The 24588-nt window shown below is 40.4% G+C and overlaps 2 long non-coding RNA genes across 5 annotated transcripts; one reads left to right on the forward strand and one right to left on the reverse strand.

The window, feature by feature from the left end:
- Positions 1-7646: 7646 nt before the first annotated feature.
- Positions 7647-16273, reverse strand: LOC107079186 (uncharacterized). Of its 3 annotated transcripts, XR_011191458.1 has the most exons (7): positions 16185-16273; positions 15601-15912; positions 12197-12235; positions 11488-11586; positions 11098-11123; positions 9335-9373; positions 7647-9254 (listed from the first exon to the last, which is right to left on the reverse strand). It is a non-coding gene; the product is annotated as an uncharacterized lncRNA (long non-coding RNA). The 3 variants fall into 3 exon arrangements; XR_011191457.1 differs by lacking the exons at positions 15601-15912; positions 16185-16273 and adding an exon at positions 12621-12791 and having other exon boundaries at positions 7647-9234; XR_011191456.1 differs by lacking the exons at positions 15601-15912; positions 16185-16273 and adding an exon at positions 12621-12791.
- On the forward strand, positions 10521-15164 carry LOC107079187 (uncharacterized). Of its 2 annotated transcripts, none has more exons than XR_011191459.1 (3): positions 10521-10567; positions 13180-13508; positions 14933-15164. It is a non-coding gene; the product is annotated as an uncharacterized lncRNA (long non-coding RNA). The 2 variants fall into 2 exon arrangements; XR_001480152.2 differs by lacking the exon at positions 10521-10567 and adding an exon at positions 12755-12838.
- Positions 16274-24588: the final 8315 nt, after the last annotated feature.

A 24588-nucleotide genomic window follows, 5' to 3' on the forward strand; every position in this document is an offset into this window, starting at 1 on the left:
TTATTTTTTTACATCCAAAATACTGTAAATCTACCAAAACACAGCCAACGTTTCCATCCTTCTCAAATAAAAATCCCAAATTGTCTTTGCCACACCCTTTTAAAGCCATCAAGCAGGACGCTGTTTAGACAAGAAATGAGCAGGCCATTTCCCCATGGCATCTTGGGACGTGTAATTTCCATGTCCCCTACACAGAGGAAATTACAAATGTTTAAAGAGACAGGGTGAAAGAGAGTAAAGGCTTCTCAAAACACTAGGCCCAAAGTACAGTGCAGTCTGTAAGTATTTGGACAGTGACACAATTTCTGTTGTTTTGGCTCTGTACTCCAGCACATTGGATTTGAAATGAAACAATGACTATGAGGTTCAAATGCAGAATGTCATCTTTAATAATATTGATTTCTATATTGGGTGAACCATACAGTATAGGAATCACAGCCCATTTTATACATACTCCCCCAATTTCAGGGGATCAAACTCAATTGGACACATTACGTAATCTTAAATAAAATTGTCATGTTTAATACTTGGTTGCAAATCCTTTGTAATCCATGACTGCCTGAAGTCTGCCACCCATAGACATCAGCAGACGCTAACTTATTTCGGGGTCTTTTTACCTTCAGTCTTGTCTTCAGTAAGTAAGTGCATGCTCAATGGCATTCAGGTCGGGTGATTGACTTGGCCAGTCAAGAACATTCCACTTTCTGGACCTGAAAAACTCTATTGGTGCTTCAGCAGTATGTTTGGGGTCATTGTCCTGCTGCAAGGTGAAGCACCGTCCAATGCGTTTTGAGGCATTTGGTTGGATGTGAGCAGATAAGATGCTTCTGTACAGAATCCATCCTGCTGCTGCCATCGGCAGTCACATCATCAATAAAGACAAGTGAGCCAGTTCCGCTGGCAGCCATACATGCCCAAGCCATGACCCTACCTTCACCGTCATGAGGTGGTTGTCATGATTGTCATCCCTCCTCTAAAGGGCACTCCAACCCTTTCGTATTTTAGTTGCTACCTGCCCTGTTACGGATTCAGTAAGAGGGACCGAAACCAGTGAGTGAACCCACTTGCAGGAGCTGACAAAGCCAAGCCGTGATCCGAAAGCAAGCCATAGTCGAAGGAACGAGCCGAGAGTCCAGGGGAAGCCAGATATCCGAAAGGGAACGAGTACCGAAGCCGAAGCGTGATCCGGAGTCGTAGACAGTAGAGCAATCCGATAATCCAGGGGTAGCCAGTGATCCGAAACAGAGCGTAAGTAACGAAGCCAAGCCGAGATCCGAAAAGCCGACGTCCAAAGGGAAAAAAACGAAAACCGAAAGCCAAGACGAACACAGGGTAGAAGTAGGAGTAGCGCAACCAGGAAGCTCGAAAGGAAAACCAATACTGAGCAACGAGGTAGGGAAAGACAGGTGTTTAAGTAGGATGAGATGGGGGTGTGGTGGTGAATAGGAAAACAAATAGGTGAACTGATGGATTGGGGCTACGCCTACTTCTGCCTCTTCCGTTGCCGGGAGGCAGGGATCGTAACATGCCCCCTGTTTTGCCTGTTATTATTTAAGCCTGGCGCTCCCGCTATTCCTGGCTCAACATTGGGAGATGGACAACCGGAAGCCTGCCTGCCAGCGGGTCCAGGAGAGACCCGACAGCATAGGCTTCATCACGGCGTCCTGACCGTCTGAGCCTGGGGCTCGGAGCACCTGGCCTTGTTACCCTGGTTTTTATTCCCTGTCCCTGTTACAGATTTCTTTTCGGTTTTTAACCTTGTTTGTCTCGGATGGATACCCTGGATTTCCCCTTTGGACTGTTTGGGTTTGTTTGCCTGCACCACACCCCCGAGCACCAGATCACTGCCGTCATACCCCCCTGTCTGTCAGCCCGTCCTGATCCTCTACGTCTTTTCCCTGGTGTCCTTCTCCACTTACTTTTGGATTATACCGCCTGCATAGGGTCCTGTACTACGCTTCACCAGAGCCTGGACTGGCTCCCGTTACAGTGGTATGCTTTGGATAATGAGAAGTTCCTTTTTGTCTCCACACTTTCCACTTTCCATCACTCTGGTACAGGATAATCGTCTTCTCATCTGTCTATAAGACTTTGTCCCAGAACTCTACAGGCTTTTTATGTACTTTTTTAGGAAACTGTAACCTGTTTTTGTATGTTCTTGAGGCTTGCCAGTGGTTGTATCTTATGGTGAACCCTCTGAGGTTATGCTGGTGTATTCTCTTTATGGTAGTTTTGACACATCTATGCCAAAATCCTGGAGAGTGTTCCTGATCTGTTTAACAGTTGAAAAACAGTTCTTCTTAACAATATACCACACAGTTGATTTTGGGCAGCTGATACGGCCAGCAGTCATATCACTCTGCAACTCACAACTAGCATCCCACTGTAGCTAAGCAGGTGTGAGCCTGGTCAGTACTTGGATGTGAGCCCTCCATCTCCATGGGAGACTCTGCTCTCCTCCCCACTAATAGCTGGTGTGTGGTGAGTGTTCTGGTGCACTATGGCTGCTGTTGCATCATCCAGGTGGATGCTGCACATTAGTGGTGGAGGGGAGTCCCCATTACCTGTAAAGCGCTTTGAGTGGAGTGTCCAGAGAAGTGCTGTATAAGTCTAAGCAATTATTATTATTATTCTGACACAGCTAATGCTTTGGCTATATCTCTGATTGATTTATTCTGATTTTTCAGTCTCATGATTGCCCACTTTACAGGCATTAACACTTCTTTGGCCCTCATGTTGAGAGATAACATCAACAGACTCCAGATGCAAAAGCCACATCTAGAATCAACTCTAGACCTTTTGTTAGCTCTCTTGTGCATGAACCAACGATGCAACGACACACAGCTGGCCAAGACACAACTGAGCCAAAGCAGATAAGAAAATGGGAGGACTATGTATAAAAGGGCTTTGATTCCTATATGGTTCACCCAATATAGACGCAAATACCTTCAAATTAAAGCTGACATTCTGCACTTTAACTTCATAGTCATTGTTTCATTTCAAATCCAATGTGGTGGTGAACAGAGCCAAAACAACAAAAATTGTGTCACTGTCAACATACTTGTGGACTGCTCTGTACATTCCCTTTATGGCCTTGCCCCACATCTTGTCACAATATGATGAAATGAGTGGATGAATAGCAGTATACTGTAGCTCGACTGAAAAGTAGGCTACAGATTTATTCATAGCCCCAATGACACACGAAATAAAATCTGGGTAATATGTCTCATTTTAAAAATATTGTGGTGAAAATATGTAGTGATAATAGCACTACACAGAACAAAGTCATATTTGTCATATATAATCATTTGAAATTCCAGAAAGAGTGTCAAATATACCCCCTAAGTATTTCCATGCATTTTCCATCTACTTCTTTCAATTCATGGTCATGGGGAACAAAAGCCTATCCTTAAGTTTATCTTTAAATAAAATTCATCAACAACACATCTGCAATACAATTAATCTCTTTGGATGTGCAATGGAAGACCCTAGACAATAGAGTTCTCCAAATGTTTTCTGTTTCTCTGAGGTACTGTATACAAGGACGACATACATGGAAGATATTCAAAAGTGGCAGCATCATGTCAGAGAGTCAGAGACTGCAGGCAAGAGGTCATTGACCTCCACAAGTTGGGAGATGGTTAGAAAATATATTTTTTTTAAATTTGAGATTTTGGACATGCTCATCAATACTGTGTAACCCTAAAAAAGATTAAGTTTGTGTTGAGCAAAGACTCCATCATGTAAACCTTCAGACAATTTCCTTTTTACTTAAAGATTTATACTATAGACTGAAATCTGTTAGAACATACCCGAATAATTTTCAAAACCAGAGTTCAATTTCCTGCTTAGTTTCCTGTTTCCTGTTCAATATAACAATAACATGACACTGTTACCAAGCAACTTCACCTACTGAGGTCTGATGTCCGATTAGCTTAACATGTCACTGCTATCAGTTACAGTAGGACTCACAGACAACTATTAATAGTCATTTATTGAATCTGTGCTCCCCAACTATGTGATAAGAACAGTATACTGAGTAATTTACTAAGGCTATGAGAAACATGAATTTCTTTATGTATGCCTCATTCACGGTGCCTTGATACAATATCCTGCTCAATATGATAATTTATATACTACTGTGATTGTTTAGAATTTGTGTGTGCACCAAATGGCTAACAATATTATTTTTTGTAAGTATTAAGTGAAACATTTCCAAATTAGCCTTCACTTGAGCTACCCTCAAGACTAACACTAGGAGGAATGAAAAAATGAAACACAGAAAGTGCTGGGGAGTAATAAGATACTGTACATGTTTTACTGTCTCTTATCTTTTTAACATTCCAGTGTCAATAAGGAGCCAATTAAGCCAATTAATCTACCAGTATGTCCTTGGATATGCTATGGTTCATCTTCATATCATATAAACCTTTACCTGTGGACTGTGAGACGAATCCAGAGCACCGGAAAGAAACCCTCATGAAGCGAGAGAGAATATGCAAACTCCACACAGATAGCACTCCAGAAATTGAACCCAGTTCCCCAGAGCTGCATAGCAGGAATACTAACCTCTGCACCACTGCTGTCCAAAATTCATACTTCCAACACAGTGCAATACGTTTGATTTTTTAAAGGTTTGTTGCTGCTATAATCAAAGTATGTCTCAATTCATGAGGAAAACAGCCAAGGTGTTTAGCATACTACACCTTTTTATCTGTGTTTTTTTAAGTTGGAAGTCCTCGGTAAGGTGATTTGATTCCACCTTTGAGAATTATTTGTTAATTCCTATTATCTAGTTGTTAATTATTCTTGAGGAACATAGAACATCTAGATGTGACATCAATCACGTTAATGTGTATACCATGTGTATAAATTAATTTCTCTTAAAATTGGTGTAAAATGAGCATTCTCTATCCATCAACACACAAAACAATTATGTTTGGGCAAAAGGTTTCCCGAGTAGCATATGAAATCTATAGAATACATATTATACAGTAATATAGAGCCACCTGGTGGTGAAAAACAATCATCTTTAAAACAATATAGCAAAATGATTTTATGTTTTATACCTACAGGTATATATTACAGGTGTGTGGAGTCGATGAAAGAGAGGAGTTGGATAGAAACATAAGAAGGCTGTGTTAAAAATCAGTTGGAAAGATATACAACAGAAGGTGCACCTTTTTATAGTATTGTAAACCAAAATAACAAAGAAAACCTTTTTATGATCATTTTTTAACCATCTGCTTCACTATGTATATATATTTGCACATGATTTTTGGAAGAGAACCACACTAACATAAACACTTTGGCACTAAAGTGCTACAATCTCAGATTGAGACTTAAAGACCACTGTCATGGAAGGCACTTTGCCTCTGGGAAATCTGGAAGCAACACCAAGCAGTGCTGCTGATGGAAGTCTTCAACTACCCCTTGGTATACCAGCTCCAACCCACACTAGATCAGGACCTGCAGCCCTACCCGGGTCTCCATCAACACTACCAGCCTAGCAAAAAGAGCCAAAGGTGACACCATTTCACATTGGAGAACTACTTATGTTAATTCACACAGGGATGTGGCCAAAGGCGGAAAAGGCGTGCTGTCTGATTTCATTGTTGGCATTACAAGTCTATAGTTCCACTAATGAAGAGCATTAAGTAATTACCTTGACCTGAAAGCAGCATTGCTGACCAAATCTGATGCCTCTTTTCGAAACCTACTGGTAACAGTTTAAAAGCATGACCAAACTTTCTGGAGAACTCCAGCAGAGACCTACAGTACCACCGACTCAAGAGTCTACAGTCAGTGGGAAAAACTTGGACAAAGGGAAAAAGAGGAAGTCAGGGAGATAATTGTGTTGACATCTGTACCTGGGGCAAAGAACATGAACATGCTAATGAACTTATACTACATAAAGGGTACAGATGATGATGACAGAGATTATAGAAACCCTAAATTACAGGGTGTTTTTGTAAGGTAAGATCACTTTATTAGCCATATACGATTTCTTGCATTAGGAATTTGTCTTTTTGTCATACTCCAGCTTGCTCTCCATGAGACACACAGACAGGAAGCTTGGGGTCAGAGTGCAGGGTCAGCCATTTATTCGGCACCCCTGGGGCAGCTGGGGCTAAGGGCCTTGCTCAGGGGCCCAACAGAGTAGAGTAGGATTCCTCTGCCAGCCACAGGATACAAACTGGCACCCTTCCAACCACAGGTGCCAATTTGTGGCCACAGAGCCACCACACTGCCCACTGCTCTGCCTATATTTTGATGCCTGTAAGTATGATAGAACATCTCCCCAGTGATTTAAAACTGGGAACAGATTTACCAGCACTGCCAGAATTTACTTAGGATTAATCAGGTGGAGTTGGCATGTCTGGTGGTCACAAGAGCCCAAGTTAAGGCTGGGCTACAAACCCTGCTGGACTTATGTGAAAGACGTACCCTGAAAAACTAGGTATCATTACTATTCAGAAAAGCAATGGAGGACTCTGATAATTGTACTCTGAATTTAAAAAAAAGGCTACGACCTTCTTCATTTTGCTTACAGTAAATCAAATCGTCTTCCAGTTTGTGTCACGATCGTAATCCCTCCTCTTAGGGGCGCTCCGTCCCTTTCGTATTTAGTTGATTACTTGCACCTGCCCCCTGTTTTGTCTCCTTATTTAAGCCTTGTGCTCTCGCTATTCCTCTCTCAACATTGGGAGATGGACGCCTGGAAGCCCGTCTACCAGCAGTTCCAGGAGAGACCCGACAGCATAGGCTTCATCATGGAGTCCTGACCAGCTCAGAGTGCCTGGCCTCGTTATCTTCCTGGTTCCCCGTTCCTGTTCTGGATCCGGTTCTGGATTTTAACCTTGTCTGTCTTGGATGGATCTCCCAGTTCCTGGATTTTGGACTGCACCCCTGATTTCCCGTTTTGGACTTCCCTGGACTTGTTTGCTTTCGCCATGCCCCCCGACCACTGGATCACCGTCATCACGCCCCCCTGTCTGTCAACCTGTCCTATCCTGCTGTACCTTTCCCTGATGTCCTTTTCCACTTACTTTTGGATTATACTGCCTGCATAGGGTCCTGAACTACACTTCGCAAGAGCCTGGAGTGGCTCCCGTTATAATTTGCTCCCACCATCCAAACATATACTGGTAGGTTAAATGGCTTCTGGGGAAACTGGCCCTGGTGTGAGTGTGTGTCTGTGACTGTGTTTGTGTCTGTGTCTGCAAGCGATGCGCACAAGACAGGGTATACTCTGTGATGGATCAGTGTTTCATTCAGGTTGTACCCCACCTTGTGCCTGTTGCTTGCTGGGAATGGCTTTGACTCCCCTGTGACCCTGAATTGGACGGAGCGTTGAGAAAAGGGATGGATGAATAGATATGATCATAAATTTATTTGGCTGATGACTTTATCCAAAGCGACTTACCATTTATACCCTATTGTTGGGTATTTTATTGGAGTAAACTGAGTGAGGTACTTCGCTCAAAAGTACAATACCATCTGATCATTGATTTGAAACTGCACCCCCTACATTTGAATCAAGAGTCCCAACTCCCTTTACTGTTATTAACATTTTATCTTCAAACTTGCACATCAGCCAAAATTAACTGAATGCCATTAGTCCTTAATAATTTATTAAGTCTTCACAATGTTTACAGTCATGCTAAGATGTAGCCTAAGTTAGGGGAGCGAAGAATGGTGTATGAACTATCACTTTTTAAAATGAGGTGCTCTGGCAGCTAGATAAGCTAGATAAATGCTAATGTGAAGCGAAGCCAATCACTTCATTTCCTGCGATCACTTAGGTTAGTGACATCCTGTTCCTTTCAAACCTATTTTCCAATAACGTAAAATAGACAGTTAAAAAGAACACAATGTTAAATGCAACTGTATTGAATATCCAAAGTTTATCATTTCTCTCATTTTCTTATTTATTTCAGTCCATGGTTTATGCTAAACCTGTAAAATGTAATAATTTATTGAATAAAATGTAATAATAAGATTTAGTTAAGGGGTATAAATTCTACATTTTCTAACATAATAGAACTGTTTGCACAGTTTCTAATGAATATTGGGACGGAAGCATTTTAGCATGGAGTTGCACAAATTTGAAAACACAACATGTTAGTGATGCACAGTGGTGCCAATGCATTGCACATTATTTCCTTTACTTTAAAAAACAGGAATCAAGCTATAGCTGGTAAAAAACAAATTCTATTCATAATTAAAAATAAAATATTTTTTCAGTTTTCAAATGCATAATAATATAATTTGACAATCTCACAAACGTATTTTTTCAAAACTAGACACTGATTGAAATTTACCCCTTATAAGAGCTGAAGCTGAAAGAAAAGTGTGTGAAAAGCCACATTGCTTTACTTGAACGTTTTCCGGTTAATCATCTCATTTACTGAAAACTGAAACAGCTCCGAGTCACCTGCTGTGAACAAGCCCTGTGTTAGTTCTGTGTGAAGTACAGTATGTCTTCAGATATTGTGCTAAATTTGACATTTTCTAAAACAAAGGACAACCAACCTCATTTTGGCATTATTATAATTACTGGTTTACACAACTGAACATTAAGAAGTGTTACTTACCAATTGTGTATTTTACATACAGTAACTGGATAAACTCACTCCAGCATACAAGGACACTATCACTCTGCATCTCTAGTGGGAAAGTGGACGACCTCCAATACAACCAGGGAAGTCACAAATAAGGAAAGGCACCCAGGTCCAAATGTCCCTGTGAATTTAACTCAGCTCTGTGATTTCATGAACGCATTCCTCTATCTGTTTACCTCACTACTTTGTACTGTGATAATGAACATGCAGAGAACATCAAGTATTTACATTTAATAATTCTGAGGATAAAGATTGTTGTGCGGGTAATACCAAAATCCCAGCTTGAAAGCAAAGATGGTGTGATTGCATTGCAACTAGCCTTAAAAGTATGGAAATCCAATCAAAATCCAAAGAACAATTTCAATATTTTTGTTTTATAAAAACAAATTTTGATCTGAGGATTTTAATCATTAAAACAAAAACAAAAATCTATCAATCTCACTCAACCGGTACATAAACACACACACACATACAGTACAAAATAAGCATTGGAGTCAACTGGAATCCAGCTGTGGGTAATTTATCTGTATATATTCCTCTTCTCTGCTGATGTCACATCCAGCTGTGTCCTGCAGACATCATAAACGGCCTTGTCTCCATGTCTCAAGTCCTGCAAATACCATTCATGGTCTATTTATAATACATAAAACTTGTCTATGGATAAGGTTTACTGGACAACAAATAAGCAGGTGTATGTAAAATATGAATACCTCATAAATATATTCCGTTTCATTCGTCTTCTTCTCTCTCTAAAATGAATAAGAGAAGATCCGTTAGATTAAAGCTAGTGAGCGCAATTCAAGCAACACGGATGAATGAAACTAACCCAACACCTACGCAACTACACCATCTGCATTCCAGGGTAGTCCCAGTTTCTATGTGAGGTTCCATGTGCTCAATGATGAAGTGAGGAATCTTTTGAGTGACAATAGAATTATAAATTTCGTGTCTGTACAGTGCACACAGCATAGTTATATTGTGTAAAATCAACAAATACAACATGGGTGTCTAGGTTTCAAATGCATAATTGAAACCAAAATGATTTGGCACCTCCTAAAACGTCTTATATATTTGTCATGTGCATAGGAATCAAAACAATCAGGTATAATTGTAGATGAAAAGAGAATAAAATGCATGATCTTAAGTGCACTTACTGTATAACAACTAAGACAGTGTGATGCTTTTTGCATTCTATGGTACAAATAGTTCTGCTTTCACACTTTTCAACCTTTGACTTCCAATGAATGATCAATTTTTGATATATTTGTATATGTTCTTGATCAATATGTGCTGAACAATTACATAAATATGTAAATAAATAATTGACCAAATCTATAGAGCATTGTAAAATCTGCTGTGATAGAAACCTAATGTGCTGAAAAAAGCGGCACATTGCAGATGTGCAGTCCAGATGGCACAATTATTCTGAAAGGACCAAATGCTGTAGAATGCAGGTGTGCTCACAAGATTCAGCCGACACTGAAAATACGTTCAATTAACATTTTCAGTGTTCACCAGCGAGTTGCTGGAATGGCTGTAAATCGATATGTTAATCTGAAGGATGTAAAGGAAGAAAATAAGGTGTGATTCAACAAATATTGACTACTGTACAAAACACAGGTTAGCAACGTGATCTGATAGTATTACATTTGAAGAAAACGTGTTTAATTCAGATTGGATGTAATGTCAAAGTGGAAAAATGGTTTTGTATGTTCACCACAGTGGTTTGACAGTTGGACAGGGGCTGTGTGACCGTCAAATTCATTTGAATGCCTATATCGAGCAGTTGGACAATAATGTATTTGAAAGTACTTTTTCACAACCTACTTTATTAATACCACATCTACAGATGTTTCATTCAATAAAGTCATTTTAATTCAATCCTTTCAGGGCCATAGAACATAAGAACATGAGAACACAGGAAGGATTTCTACCAAGAAGGGGTCAGTCAGCTAGAAACCAGCCTCTCAGTTAACCTCCCCAGCCTACTGAATGTGATCTGACATACTTGATCAATTTATTTTTAAAATCCTTTGAGACTTTGAGTTATATTTCAATGACAGAATAAACAAAAATTAATAGGAAATGTAGGATCAAATGGAATTCTTACCATCAAACATTCTTACCATCAGACCTTAGCAGTAGTAATTCAAGCAGTCAGAGGTTATTATTAAAAAACTGCTACCAGACAAATTTGTTGTAAGGGTCAAGAAAGAGTCAGAAAAATTCTAGTCAGATTCTTACCTTGACAAATCTGTATGGTAAATAAAAAGTAAAGTAATAATAGTGTTCATTTTACTATGTATAAGCAAAAAATAATAATTTCAATTTCAGTAGGCCACATTGATTGGAAGGAAACATTTTTTTTCCTTTATATTGACAATAGTATTATTGTCTGTAATAGTATAGAGTATTATCGACAGACACTGGACTTTCTTTTGTGAACTCTGCACAGGTAGGTAATGTATATTACCTGTTTTGTCTGTTCACTCCTTGAACCTGCAATTTAAAATAATAGGAAATAAATGATTAAGGTTTATGGTTTATGGTACATTATTCATTGTGCTACTCAGACCAGAAGTATATATTTTAAATATATACTATGACAGGGTTAAATTAAATCACTGAAATCCCTGAATTGCCAAATACTTGATACTATTGATTGCAGAATAATTCATATACTGTAGGATATTCATGATTCAACTATTAATTAATCACTACGGGGTAGTCATAATAATAAGTCATAAACATTGGAAGTCTTTTTGTAACTGTATATAAATGTAATACAGCATGAAAAAATCTTAATTAAAAAAGTAGTATTTTTTGCTACTGTACCACACAATTTAGTTTTACTCATTCACACCTCTTCTTCTGAAACAGTAGACAGCAATTCCCATGTACGTCAGCGATATGATGACAGCAAAGACGATTGAAAGACACAGAAAAATATCCACGGTTTGACCTGTGATGTTGACACAGACAACAATGCCGAGTTACAAAAGAATGTAAATGTAATGCAAAACACCGAAATTTGTTAAAACATGATTCCTTTTAATTAGGCTAATGACTGTTTTATTATATATGTCCAGTTGTTTGAAGATTTGGTTCTCTGGCTCATACCCTCTCAGAAGAGAATAAGACACACATTCTCCTCCAGCCTGGATCCTCCTAAAACAAGTATTTGATATTGCTAATGTGCTCCATTAACACCTTTGTAATATATGGAAAAAATAGTTTGAATGCTAGTGCTTTTTTAAATGTGAATGTTGGAACCAGATTACTAGATTAGAAAACATTCTAAGAATTGCAATTCAAAGAATTTGATCATATTCTTATTATTTTCTCAGAATAAAATACACCATAATACCTTTAATACTGTATAGTATAATATACACCCACTCCTCTCTTAGATCATTTGAGAAACAGAAACTAGATATCAACATCTTTGACCTGTTTCCTAACAGCAACTAATAAAAAATTATTATTATCCATGTTTGCGCACTATTGATATACCTTAAACCAGAATTTAGGTCATAACCCTTAAATCCATCTTTAAAGTGAATGGTTCATACCTTCAGTGTGAATATCTTGTATTCTTCCACATATGCTGCCTGATTTGTAGAATTAAGACATAAAAAACAAACAAAATTAATTACTGTAAATGACTATCACTTTCACTTTCTAACACTCTCAAACTTCCATAAGTGTGTTGAGTAAGGAAAAAGTTTTTTATTTTTAAACTTAATCTTGCACTAGGCACATTTCATAGTATAGCACTACTGACTTTAGTTAAGGAACAAAATGATATCATTATCCACACATCTGTTACTTTGAGGCCTTCATGACATTATCGTTAATTGCATTTTAGAACATAAAGGACAACAGTAAAGTGTACAGTCTTTCCCAAATGACTAAGATTATTCAAAAGTTAAAAATTAAAAAGATTGCTTTATCTGCTGTTCACAAACCATAAACCCAGTAAAATAAGCGTTCCACCTTTGTATTCTCACTTCTGTAAGTCTGTTCCGACTGACACCTATAATTCTTGATACTGCCACATCCTGTTATGTTCCATTATGATATTTTTTTGTTCTTTCTCTGGTTTCTCTTCTGTGCAACACTGGCGTGGGTGGGATTGAAGTTGCAAATGAGAACCTCTCCTAAAAATAACTTTTCCAGCTCCAATGCCTTGAAAAACTATTTAACCCCATCAGGTGATTTACCATTTTGTTGTCTTAGTCTTGACCAGCTTTACAGTGACTGCTGACAAGAAGCAGAACTATTACGTAATGTAGCCACCACCAAGCTTAACAGCATGGAAGGTGTTCACTGAGTGAGGTACTGTGCTGGGTTTGTACCAGATGTAATTCTTTGAATTTACTTTGCATTTCGCCCACACAGTCTTAAATGACTACAAAATCTTTTGCATCACCTACTATCACTAAAATGCTTTTGTCCATTTTTTTCAGTAATGTCTTCCTTCGTGCTACACTGCCATGTTGGCCAGTTTTGTAGAGTTACGGGGATGTTAATGATTCATTTTCTTCTGTTTCAGGCACTGAGCTCTGTATCTCTTTCAAAGTTGCTGTTGGCCTACAGTTGCATCCCTAATCAGATTCTTGCCTTGATGATCTCTCTTTGCCCAGCTGCTCAGTTTGGAGGGCTGAGTTGATCTAGGCAGTGTCTGGGTGGTAAAACACAAGTTCCGCTTCTAAATGATAGACGTACTGTGCCCAAATGCTTAGATTTTTTTATGCCTTTCTCCTGATCTGTGTCTCTCTGCCACCACAGGAAATCACTGAGTTATTTGCAAATGCTTTGGTCTTCATATTTAAAACTTTGCTCGAATTTCACTTCCTGCCTGGTAGACCTTATAGAGCCAGGGTAAGTTTGTTCAGAAATCCTTATTTTGTTCATCTGAGCTGATTTCCTGGCACAGTAGTGCAGTGGTTAGCATGGTGGCCTAGCAATACTGGGGCCCTGGGTTCAGTGTGTCACGGGAAGCTGGAGCCTACCTCACAAGCAACGTGCGCAAGGCAGGGTACACCCTGGATGGGGCGCCAGTCCATAGCGGGGCAAGTGCAAGCCAATCATACATTGGAAATTTGGAAGGGGGTATAACTCCCTACTCTAATCGAGAAATGCCCGGGGATCTTTAATGACCACTGAGAGTCAGGACTTCGGTTTAACGTCTCATCCAAAAGACGGCGCCCACTACAGTATAGTGTCCCTGCCACAATACCGGGGCATTAGGACCCACACAGATCACATGCTGGGCACCCCCTGCTGGCACCCCCCGCTCCCACTAACACCAGTTCCAGCAGCGACCATAGCTTCCCAGGAGGTCTTCCATCCAGGTACTGACCAGGCTCAACCCTGCTTAGCTTCTAGCGCTATACAGTGTGTTTGACTTCTGTAAGTTTGTATGTAAATTCTTAAGGCTTCTGTAAAACTTCCTGTGGTGTGAGTGTGTGTGCGTTTGTGTCTGTGTGTGGCCTGTGATGGACTGTCTTGTCCAGGATGTGTCTTGCCTTGCAGGCTTTGCTTGCCGAGATAGGCTCTGGCTCCCCTGTGACCCTGAATTGGATGCAGCAGTTAGAAAATGAATTAATGAACTCATTTAGATAAGAAATGCAAAAGGGGTAAATAATTATGTAATCATCTCTTAGTTTTTAATTTTGTGTACTGAAAGCATTATTATTATTATTGTAAACCACTGAATTTCAAGGGATTCATGAGTGAAAGTTTGATACAATTTAAAAGTAATCAGAATTTGCATTAATTTTGCATTTATAAATATTCCCTTCATGTGGGAGTGGGAGTTCAGAAAAACAGCTGCTTTTTTCATGAGATAGATAGATAATACTTTATGAATCCCGTAGGGAGATTGATAGAGATCTGATAACATGACTTCACCAGTACAGTTAACAGCACTACCTGTTCCACTCTACTTCTGTTTTTCTGTAAATTATGAAGTGCCTGAGAACAATAACCATCAGATATGATTTCATTTCTCCACAAATTGATATTCTCCACAGGCAATGGATTAAATCCAGGTTTCAACATTTAACTTTTTGCAAAATTATATCTGTATCTGTTAAAGACCTTTTTTTGATCTGGTTTAATTATATTATTCTATGATTTCTTATCTCAAATTCTTGTTTTAATATTAGTTTGTAATTGTTTATGCGGCATGAAAGCTCACTTGAGCACTTTCGTTTATTTCTATTCTATATTTTTGTTCCACTTATAGACATTTGATCCAAATGTATGCCAATTATAATCTTTTACACATTTTTTCTTTACAGACCTTAGGAAATTCTGCTTTCTTTTCCTCGTGACAACGAAGATGAATTAATCGTTTTCTTCCTACAAGAGCTTGTGAATCAAATTGTGTGGAAGACTTGCAATTTCAATATCTATTTTTTTTCTTCTTTATGAACTTGACAAGCTACGGTATCAATAGAAGTGGAAGGACAGACATCCACACAATGTTTTTTTTTTTAGTTTTAAGAGAGATTAAATAAACGCTTGCTCTCACATGTGTTATCTTATTTCATTCATCCTTTTTTTTACTACTCCTTCAAATTCAGGAGGGTCATGGGGGAGACAGAGTCTATCCCAGCAAGCAACGAGTGCAAGGCGGGATACACCCTGGATAGGACACCAGTCCATCACAGGACACACACAGAACCAGACACAGACACATACGCAATAGGGTCAGTTTTCCCAGAAGCCAGTTAACCTGTCAGTACAGTATGTCTCTGGAGCACCCATTGGAAACCCACAAGAACACATGGAGAACATATAAACTGCATGTATGTGCATGTTGCAGAACGTCCTGCCAGCATACGGAAAAAAATACAGGTACTGTATTTTTGTTTCAATTAAACATCAACATTGAATGACAGTGAAAAATAATGATTGATTCAGCCCCAATGTTTTAACTATGTAAAAGAAAAACTGGATATTTTACCAGTTAATGTCACCAGAGATCCATTCCCAATCTCCACCTTCCCACGTTCCTTGCTGCAGTAGTATGTCGCTGTGTCGTCCTCAGTGACATTAACAATGACCAGGATATTAGTTCCTCCTTCACTGGAAGCCTTGAACTTTGTGTCCATGAATCCATTGTAATAAGATGGAGGCAGAGCGGACTTCTCTGAGTAAAGAAGGATGGCCTGAGGGGACTGACCAGGCTTGTGTCTGTACCAGGTAACTTCAGGGCTGGATAGACCACACCACACTGTCTCACTGGATCCAGCACACACCTGTGCTCTCAAGGCATCTGAAAGAGGAAAATATTATTTCCAAATTACACATTAATATTGCAACAGAATTTAAAATATCTCTGTCAATACTGAAAAGTTTGAACATAGCTTCACCTTGACCACCCTAAAACTGCATGTGAAAATAGTCTAATAGTAAGCTACTAGTTATACTAGTGATGCAGCATAAATTCAGTATATACTAAATACGTAAGACATAGCTACAGTAATAATGTGATTTAAAATGCATTTAACCAATTTAAGTAGATAAAACCTCTGTAAGACTGCTTACAAGTTAAACACAGAACAAACAGCAATTCTTGTGTCGTTAGCATTTTGTATTTAGAGTCTTTCTGCTGTGAGACTGGAATTTGCACACAACACTTTGGTCTGTGCGCTTGTCAGGAAATAAGGGCTGGGCTGAGGGTCAGCTGGCCAGCTCACAGCACACTCTGTTACCACTGTACTGAAACACCCAGAATACTTTCTACTTTCTGGGGGCCCTAGCCTATTTTCTATGACTGCAAACAGCCGCAAAAACAAGTCAAACACTCCTCTGCAAGTGGAGCACTAACATCAAGTTGTTACTGTCATCTTAATTAGCTCTGTGTGTATGGAAGATTATGTGTGTTGATGTTTTCACACATCCGAGATGCATTTGTCTGGGTTGATTCTCATGTGACCTTCAGTAATGCAGTAGGAAACATAACAGAATATTAAATTGATTGAAACAGTTTTGAGTAATGATTGTTGATTTCACTTGGAATAACTTAATCTGTTTAACATCTACGAATGGGCTTTAGGAAACTGCAGGGAACCATTAGCAAGATATATTGTGTATTATGCATGTAGGGCTTTTGTGCATTTACTGGGACAATTATTAATTGAAGCAGTAAGCCACAAAATGATTCTTTGATTCTTTGAAAACTGACCTTGCAGAATAACTCAGCAATGCATATACAGTGCCTTGCGAAAGTATTCGGCCCCCTTGAACTTTTCAACCTTTTGCCACATTTCAGGCTTACAACATAAAGATATAAATTTTTTATTTTATGTGAAGAATCACCAACAAGTGGGACACAATTGTGAAGTGGAACGAAATCTATTGGATTTTTGAAACTTTTTTAACTAATAAAAAAATGAAAAGTGGGGCGTGCAAAATTATTCGGCCCCCTTGCGTTAATACTTTGTAAAGCCACCTTTTGCTGCGATTACAGCTGCAAGTCGCTTGGGGTATGTCTCTATCAGTTTTGCACATCGAGAGACTGAAATTCTTGCCCATTCTTCTTGCAAAACAGCTCGGAATAATGAGGTTGGATGGAGAGCGTTTGTGAACAGCAGTTTTCAGCTCTTTCCACAGATTCTCGATTGGATTCAGGTCTGGACTTTGACTTGGCCATTCAAACACCTGGATACGTTTATTTGTGAACCATTCCTTTGTAGATTTTGCTGTATGTTTGGGATCATTGTCTTGTTGGAAGATAAATCTCCGTCCCAGTTTCAGGTCTTTTGCAGACTCCAACAGGTTTTCATCCAGAATGGTCCTGTATTTGGCTGCATCCATCTTCCCCTCAATTTTAACCATCTTCCCTGTCCCTGCTGAAGAAAAGCAGGCCCAAACCATGATGCTGCAACCACCATGTTTGACAGGGGATGGTGTGTTGAGGGTGATGAGCTGTGTTGCTTTTACGCCAAACATATCGTTTTGCATTGTGGCCAAAAAGTTCGATTTTGGTTTCATCTGACCAGAGCACCTTCTTCCACATGTTTGGGGTGTCTCCCAGGTGGCTTGTGGCAAACTTTAGACGAGACTTTTTATGGATATCTTTGAGAAATGGCTTTCTTCTTGCCACTCTTCCATAAAGGCCAGATTTGTGCAGTGTAAGACTGATTGTTGTCCTATGGACAGACTCTCCCACCTCAGCTGTAGTTCTCTGCAGTTCATCCAGAGTGATCATGGGCCTCTTGGCTGCATCTCTGATCAGTCTTCTCCTTGTCTGAGCTGAAAGTTTAGAGGGACGGCCAGGTCTTGGTAGATTTGAAGTGGTCTGATACTCCTTCCATTTCAAGATGATCGCTTGCACCGTGCTCCTTGGGATGTTTGAAGCTTGGGAAATCTTTTTGTATCCAAATCCGGCTTTAAACTTCTCCACAACAGTATTACGGACCTGCCTGGTGTGTTCCTTGGTCTTCATGATGCTCTCTGCGCTTTCAACAGAACCTTGAGACTATCACAGAGCAGGTGCATTTATACAGAGACTTGATTACACACAGGTGGATTCTATTTATCACCATCAGTCATTTAGGACAACATTGGATCATTCAGAGATCCTCGCTGAACTTCTGGAGTGAGTTTGCTGCACTGAAAGTAAAGGGGCCGAATAATTTTGCACGCCCCACTTTTCATTTTTTTATTAGTTAAAAAAGTTTCAAAAATCCAATAGATTTCGTTCCACTTCACAATTGTGTCCCACTTGTTGGTGATTCTTCACATAAAATAAAAAAATTATATCTTTATGTTTGAAGCCTGAAATGTGGCAAAAGGTTGAAAAGTTCAAGGGGGCCGAATACTTTCGCAAGGCACTGTAGATGGATACTAATTCACGACAATACATTTATTAATATATCAAATGTGCATATAAACATAACAGAACTTATAGTGAGGGTTAGCAGAATACAAAAGGTATATATTTAATCACTAAGAGTTACTAATACCAAGAGGGACATACATTCAGTACACCACTCATTTATACCGTTTTGTTAATTAACTTTGATTACAACTCCTACACTAGATACTCCAAAGCAAGTACGAGGTAACAATTTAATTCTTGAGCTGTAATGCAGAATGTTGAATACTTATCCAATCTATGTGGATTCAGATCTCCCACGGACACAAAGGAACAGCAACAGGCTGTTGCAGTGTCCAGTTGGTGTCCTCTGGCCAGGTGCCAGGCAGTCCTGGTGCGACGTGAGGTGTGGGAGAAGAAGGGAGAGATTCCTGCTGCGGAGTGCTGGCAGTGGCTCTCTCAAGACCGGCTAGTTAGTCCTGGCTGAACTAGCACAGTTTGCGCACATGAAAAGTGACTGTGGGTCCAAGCAAGTCACACTCTTTAGACAGGAAGAAGACTAGTTTGTTCCTGATGTAGCGCTAGTCCTGAATCCTGAGATTCAGCTATCGACAGTTCTGACCATAGTTCACTCGTTGATCAGGCGAGCGTTCACAGTGGGATACCGACGGTTCACGAGGCTTGCTGCTGGGCTTACCTCGGATGGATCCTTTGGTTATGCGCGGGAAACCTCTGGTCTCGACTCTTAGAACACAGTAAAGTCCTAGCACTCAGACACACTGGCCGTCATGTGATTGTCCGAGATGAGTCTGAGAATGTCCTGGAGGGGCCCCTTCTGGGCCCTGTGCTGCCTCTTTTATCTGGAGGAACTACGGTCGTTCTTGGTTGAAAGTTTGGCAGGCATTCGAGACCCACGTGGGGTTACCCTGCCCTACCAGTTCCTAATTGGCTGATTGAGTGGAGGATGAGTAACAATGCACTCTGACCTTAGGGTTGTAAACCTTGGGATGAGACTCTCCCTTGGAATCTCCCAGACAGTAAGGCACCAGAGATGACCATTCATTACAGTGGCTGGAGAATCTCAGCCTTGGGAGTTATCCTTATCCTTATCAGGAAACTCTATCAGACAGAAAAACACCTTAAACCTGAACCAAATGGAATGGCCTCTCTGTCTCCAGCACCACTGAGATGAGGCAGAGAGAGACTGGCAAGGAAGCAGCAAACTTCATTCCTGTATGATTAATAAGCCTTGACGCTACATGTGTAACATAAACAAACAAAATGTATTTTATCTCTTGACTAATAATGGGTGAATTTATATTTTTACGATATCTTGCTGAGCTGAAGTGACAATGGTATAGTACCAAGAAAAGCTTTGTGACCCGAGATGGATGAGAGTGTATTCTTGGGTCAAAATGTTATTAAATCTACATTTTAGGTCAAAAATGTTATTAGATCTTCATGAAAGTCTAATTAGAAAATACAAATAACCTGATTAAATATAATATAAGATATATTTGGATTTTTTTAATATCAAAAGGATTCAATTAGAATTTGAGTAGGTCAAGTAGGTACAGTAGCTGTGTCAGCATGTTTAGGTTGCAGTGGAACATGTAAAGGTTTATTCCATGCTGAAAGGAGAAGAAAAGAAAGACAATGTTTCAGCTGTGGAGCCTTCTTCGGGTGATATTTTGTGTGAATAAGGATGTGAGCCATTATATTCAGTAAATGACTACACCTCCTCCAGCATCAATGACTTCAGCTAATTGCTTACTGACACCGTCAGTCTCTTGCGTCAATTGTTTATGAATTCTGGCACATTGAAGAACTGCTACGGGTTGGTGACACTTCAGAGCTTCCTTGCATGAACAGTTTATTTCAGGTCTTGCCCTAACCATTTCAGTGGGCTATAGGTCCCACCATTGACCTGCCTGATCCAAAAGTTGTAGAGCTGCCCATATGTTTAGAATCAGTTTTGCTGCAAGACTGACTTTCAGCTCATCTTGAGCTGAGTTCACGAGGAATGACAACATCCAAGATGAAAGCGCCATGGAGTGAAATTGTGGCTAAACCCGCTTAGCTGAGGGCTGGCCTCCCGGCCATAGGACAAGGAGACCAGGACCCCCATGCAGGGTGACCAAGGGGCAGATGCAGAAGTGGAGATGGGGTGGAGGTGGGATGCAAGAGACATGCAAGAGAGATAGGGATCCTGTAGATATTTATAGCGTTTGGGAGTGGAATGGATTCTCAGGAGCGATTCCTAACTACTGACAGCTGTCTGATTGAGCTTGGCAGTTCTCATCCCTCCTGAACATTTGTTGTAAACTCTATGAATGGAAGACCCACCATTCTCCTCCAAAATTACCTGATGCAACACCTAGTTCATAGTACTGTCAGTGATGTTGAGCTGCCTAGGTCCTGAGGCAGCAAAGCAGCACGTATAGGCTGCAGAGAAACAGGAAAACGATTATTCCATGCTGAAAGGAAAAGATGTCAAACTGAAGTAGAATCTACAGCCCCAACGCTGTTTCTTTTCCTTTCAGAGTGGAATAAACCTTTATGTCCTAAGAAATTACCTTTACCTTTACCTTTACAGTGCCTTGCGAAAGTATTCGGCCCCCTTGAACTTTTCAACCTTTTGCCACATTTCAGGCTTCAAACATAAAGATATAAATTTTTTATTTTATGTGAAGAATCACCAACAAGTGGGACACAATTGTGAAGTGGAACGAAATCTATTGGATTTTTGAAACTTTTTTAACTAATAAAAAAATGAAAAGTGGGGCGTGCAAAATTATTCGGCCCCCTTGCGTTAATACTTTGTAGAGCCACCTTTTGCTGCGATTACAGCTGCAAGTCGCTTGGGGTATGTCTCTATCAGTTTTGCACATCGAGAGACTGAAATTCTTGCCCATTCTTCCTTGCAAAACAGCTCGAGCTCAGTGAGGTTGGATGGAGAGCGTTTGTGAACAGCAGTTTTCAGCTCTTTCCACAGATTCTCGATTGGATTCAGGTCTGGACTTTGACTTGGCCATTCAAACACCTGGATACGTTTATTTGTGAACCATTCCTTTGTAAATTTTGCTGTATGTTTGGGATCATTGTCTTGTTGGAAGATAAATCTCCGTCCCAGTTTCAGGTCTTTTGCAGACTCCAACAGGTTTTCATCCAGAATGGTCCTGTATTTGGCGGCATCCATCTTCCCCTCAATTTTAACCATCTTCCCTGTCCCTGCTGAAGAAAAGCAGGCCCAAACCATGATGCTGCCACCACCATGTTTGACAGTGGGGATGGTGTGTTGAGGGTGATGAGCTGTGTTGCTTTTACGCCAAACATATCGTTTTGCATTGTGGCCAAAAAGTTCGATTTTGGTTTCATCCGACCAGAGCACCTTCTTCCACATGTTTGGGGTGTCTCCCAGGTGGCTTGTGGCAAACTTTAGACGAGACTTTTTATGGATATCTTTGAGAAATGTCTTTCTTCTTGCCACTCTTCCATAAAGGCCAGATTTGTGCAGTGTAAGACTGATTGTTGTCCTATGGACAGACTCTCCCACCTCAGCTGTAGTTCTCTGCAGTTCATCCAGAGTGATCATGGGTCTCTTGGCTGCATCTCTGATCAGTCTTCTCCTTGTCTGAGTTGAAAGCTTAGAGGGACGGACAGGTCTTGGTAGATTTGCAGTGGTCTGATACTCCTTCCATTTCAAGATGATCGCTTGCACAGTGCTCCTTGGGATGTTTGAAGCTTGGGAAATCTTTTTGTATCCAAATCCGGCTTTAAACTTCTCCACAACAGTATTACGGACCTGCCTGGTGTGTTCCTTGGTATTCATGATGCTCTCTGCGCTTTCAACAGAACCTTGAGACTATCACAGAGCAAGTGCATTTATACAGAGACTTGATTACACACAGGTGGATTCTATTTATCACCATCAGTCATTTAGGACAACATTGGATCATTCAGAGATCCTCGCTGAACTTCTGGAGTGAGTTTGCTGCACTGAAAGTAAAGGGGCCGAATAATTTTGCACGCCCCACTTTTCATTTTTTTATTAGTTAAAAAAGTTTCAAAAATCCAATAGATTTCGTTCCACTTCACAATTGTGTCCCACTTGTTGGTGATTCTTCACATAAAATAAAAAAATTATATCTTTATGTTTGAAGCCTGAAATGTGGCAAAAGGTTGAAAAGTTCAAGGGGGCCGAATACTTTCGCAAGGCACTGTATGTCCTAAAAAATTTCAAATTACACACCAATGTCTGAGCAGCTGTCAAAATGTTTTGGTTAACTGTGCCATTAGCTCTCACATCTGCTGTTGTACTTCCCTCTAGTGGTTGTCTTATAGAAGTTCAACCTTCTTGAGTCGCACTCATCTGAGGCTCTACATGAGAGGGGGAACGAAAGGAGGGAATTATTGTCCATGGTGCATTGTGACAACCCTGGATTGCAGAGAGCACTGGGATTTAGGGATGGCCAACCCTGACCCCAAAAGCCAAGATCCAACAGGTTTTATCATGTCGTCAATTTCTAAATACAGGGAACAACATCCTTGTAACCATTAAAGCAGGTGAATTGTTTTGAATCGGGTAGTTACAGTGAGTAGTAAATTGAGTAGTTAAGAGGTCATTTGAAAAGCAGATCTCAAAACTCTAGCTCTGTAGCTCGTGAGGGCCAGTTGATTTGCTAAACTGAACAAAAATTAACACATGTAATCAAATCAAATCAAACTTTATTTATCAAATGCACAACAATACAGCGTACAGCAGTAGTTGCTGGCAATGAAATGTCTTTTCTGTGAGCTCACAAAAATCACAAGCATCACAGAAATCACAAAAAGCACAAAATTGAGGTTATGAAAATAAGGTTACATAATAATAGATGTAATAGAAACGGATTAAAACTCAATATGAGTAGAGCTGCTATGTGTCCATGGTGTATGCAGTGTATACAAATAATGCCGTTATGCTGAATACAGTGAAAACTGGATGTCCATGTAGCCATTACAAGTGATTTGCTGAAGGAGCTGCAGGTTGGCTATTTAGCAGTCTTATTGCCTGGAGGTAGAAGATGTTCCGTAGTCTGTTGGACTTGGACCAAATGCTTCGGTACCCTTTACCAGACGGTAGGAGGGAAAACAGTTTGTGACTGGGATGACTGGGGTCCTTGAGAATGGACCTGGCCTTCTTCAGACATCTAGCTGAGTAGATATCCTGGATGTTTGGTAGCTCACAGCCGGTAATGAGCTGCACTGACTTCACCACCCTCTGCAGTACTTTGTGATCCCGGGCATAGCAGTTCCCATACCAGGCAGTGATGCAACCAGTCAGGATGCTCTCAATAGTGCACCTGTAGAAGTTGGCCTGGATGTGATGGCATGCCAAACCTCTTTAGCCTACAGAGAAAGAATAGGCGCTGCCGTGCTTTGACCACAGTTTTGGTGTGGTGGGTCCAGGTTAAGTCCCCTGAGATGTTAACTCCCAGGAACTTAAAACTGCTGACCCTCTCCACTGCAGTCCCACTGATGTAGATACTGTAGGTGTATGATCTCCTCCCTGGTGTTTTCTATAGTCCACAATCATCTCCTTAATCTTACTGATGTTCAGAGAGAGGTTGTTCTCCTGGCACCATGCTGCCAGGGTTTCAACCTCCTCCCTGTACGCAGACTCTTCACCATCTTTGATCAGGCCGATGACTGTTGTATCATCCGCAAACTTAATGATGGGGTTTGAGTTATGCCTGGCGACACAATCATGAGTAAATAAGGAGTAGAGGACAGGGCTAAGCACACAGCCTTGGGGGGCTCCAGTGTTTAGAGTCAGGGTAGAGGATACAGTATGTTGGTGCCCACCCTCACCACCTGCGGACGTTCTGTCAAGAAGTCCAGGATCCAGTTACAGAGGGAGGTGTTCAGTCCCAGGTCCTGGAGCTTGATGACAAGCTTTGAGGGCACTATGGTATTGAACTTGAATATGTTCAAGTCTTCAGCAAATTGAAAAGTAAAGGAGTACGTGTAGGACTTTTTGGATCACGGAGCTGTAGGGTTGGGTGTATCTGCCCCTGCTGCTGAGTATGTGATCCAGTGCGCTAATGCGCTGTGACAATTGATAGTGCAAGGAAAACCAAACATGTA

Source organism: Lepisosteus oculatus, chromosome 13, assembly GCF_040954835.1.
Source record: "Lepisosteus oculatus isolate fLepOcu1 chromosome 13, fLepOcu1.hap2, whole genome shotgun sequence".
Taxonomy (NCBI): domain Eukaryota; kingdom Metazoa; phylum Chordata; class Actinopteri; order Semionotiformes; family Lepisosteidae; genus Lepisosteus; species Lepisosteus oculatus.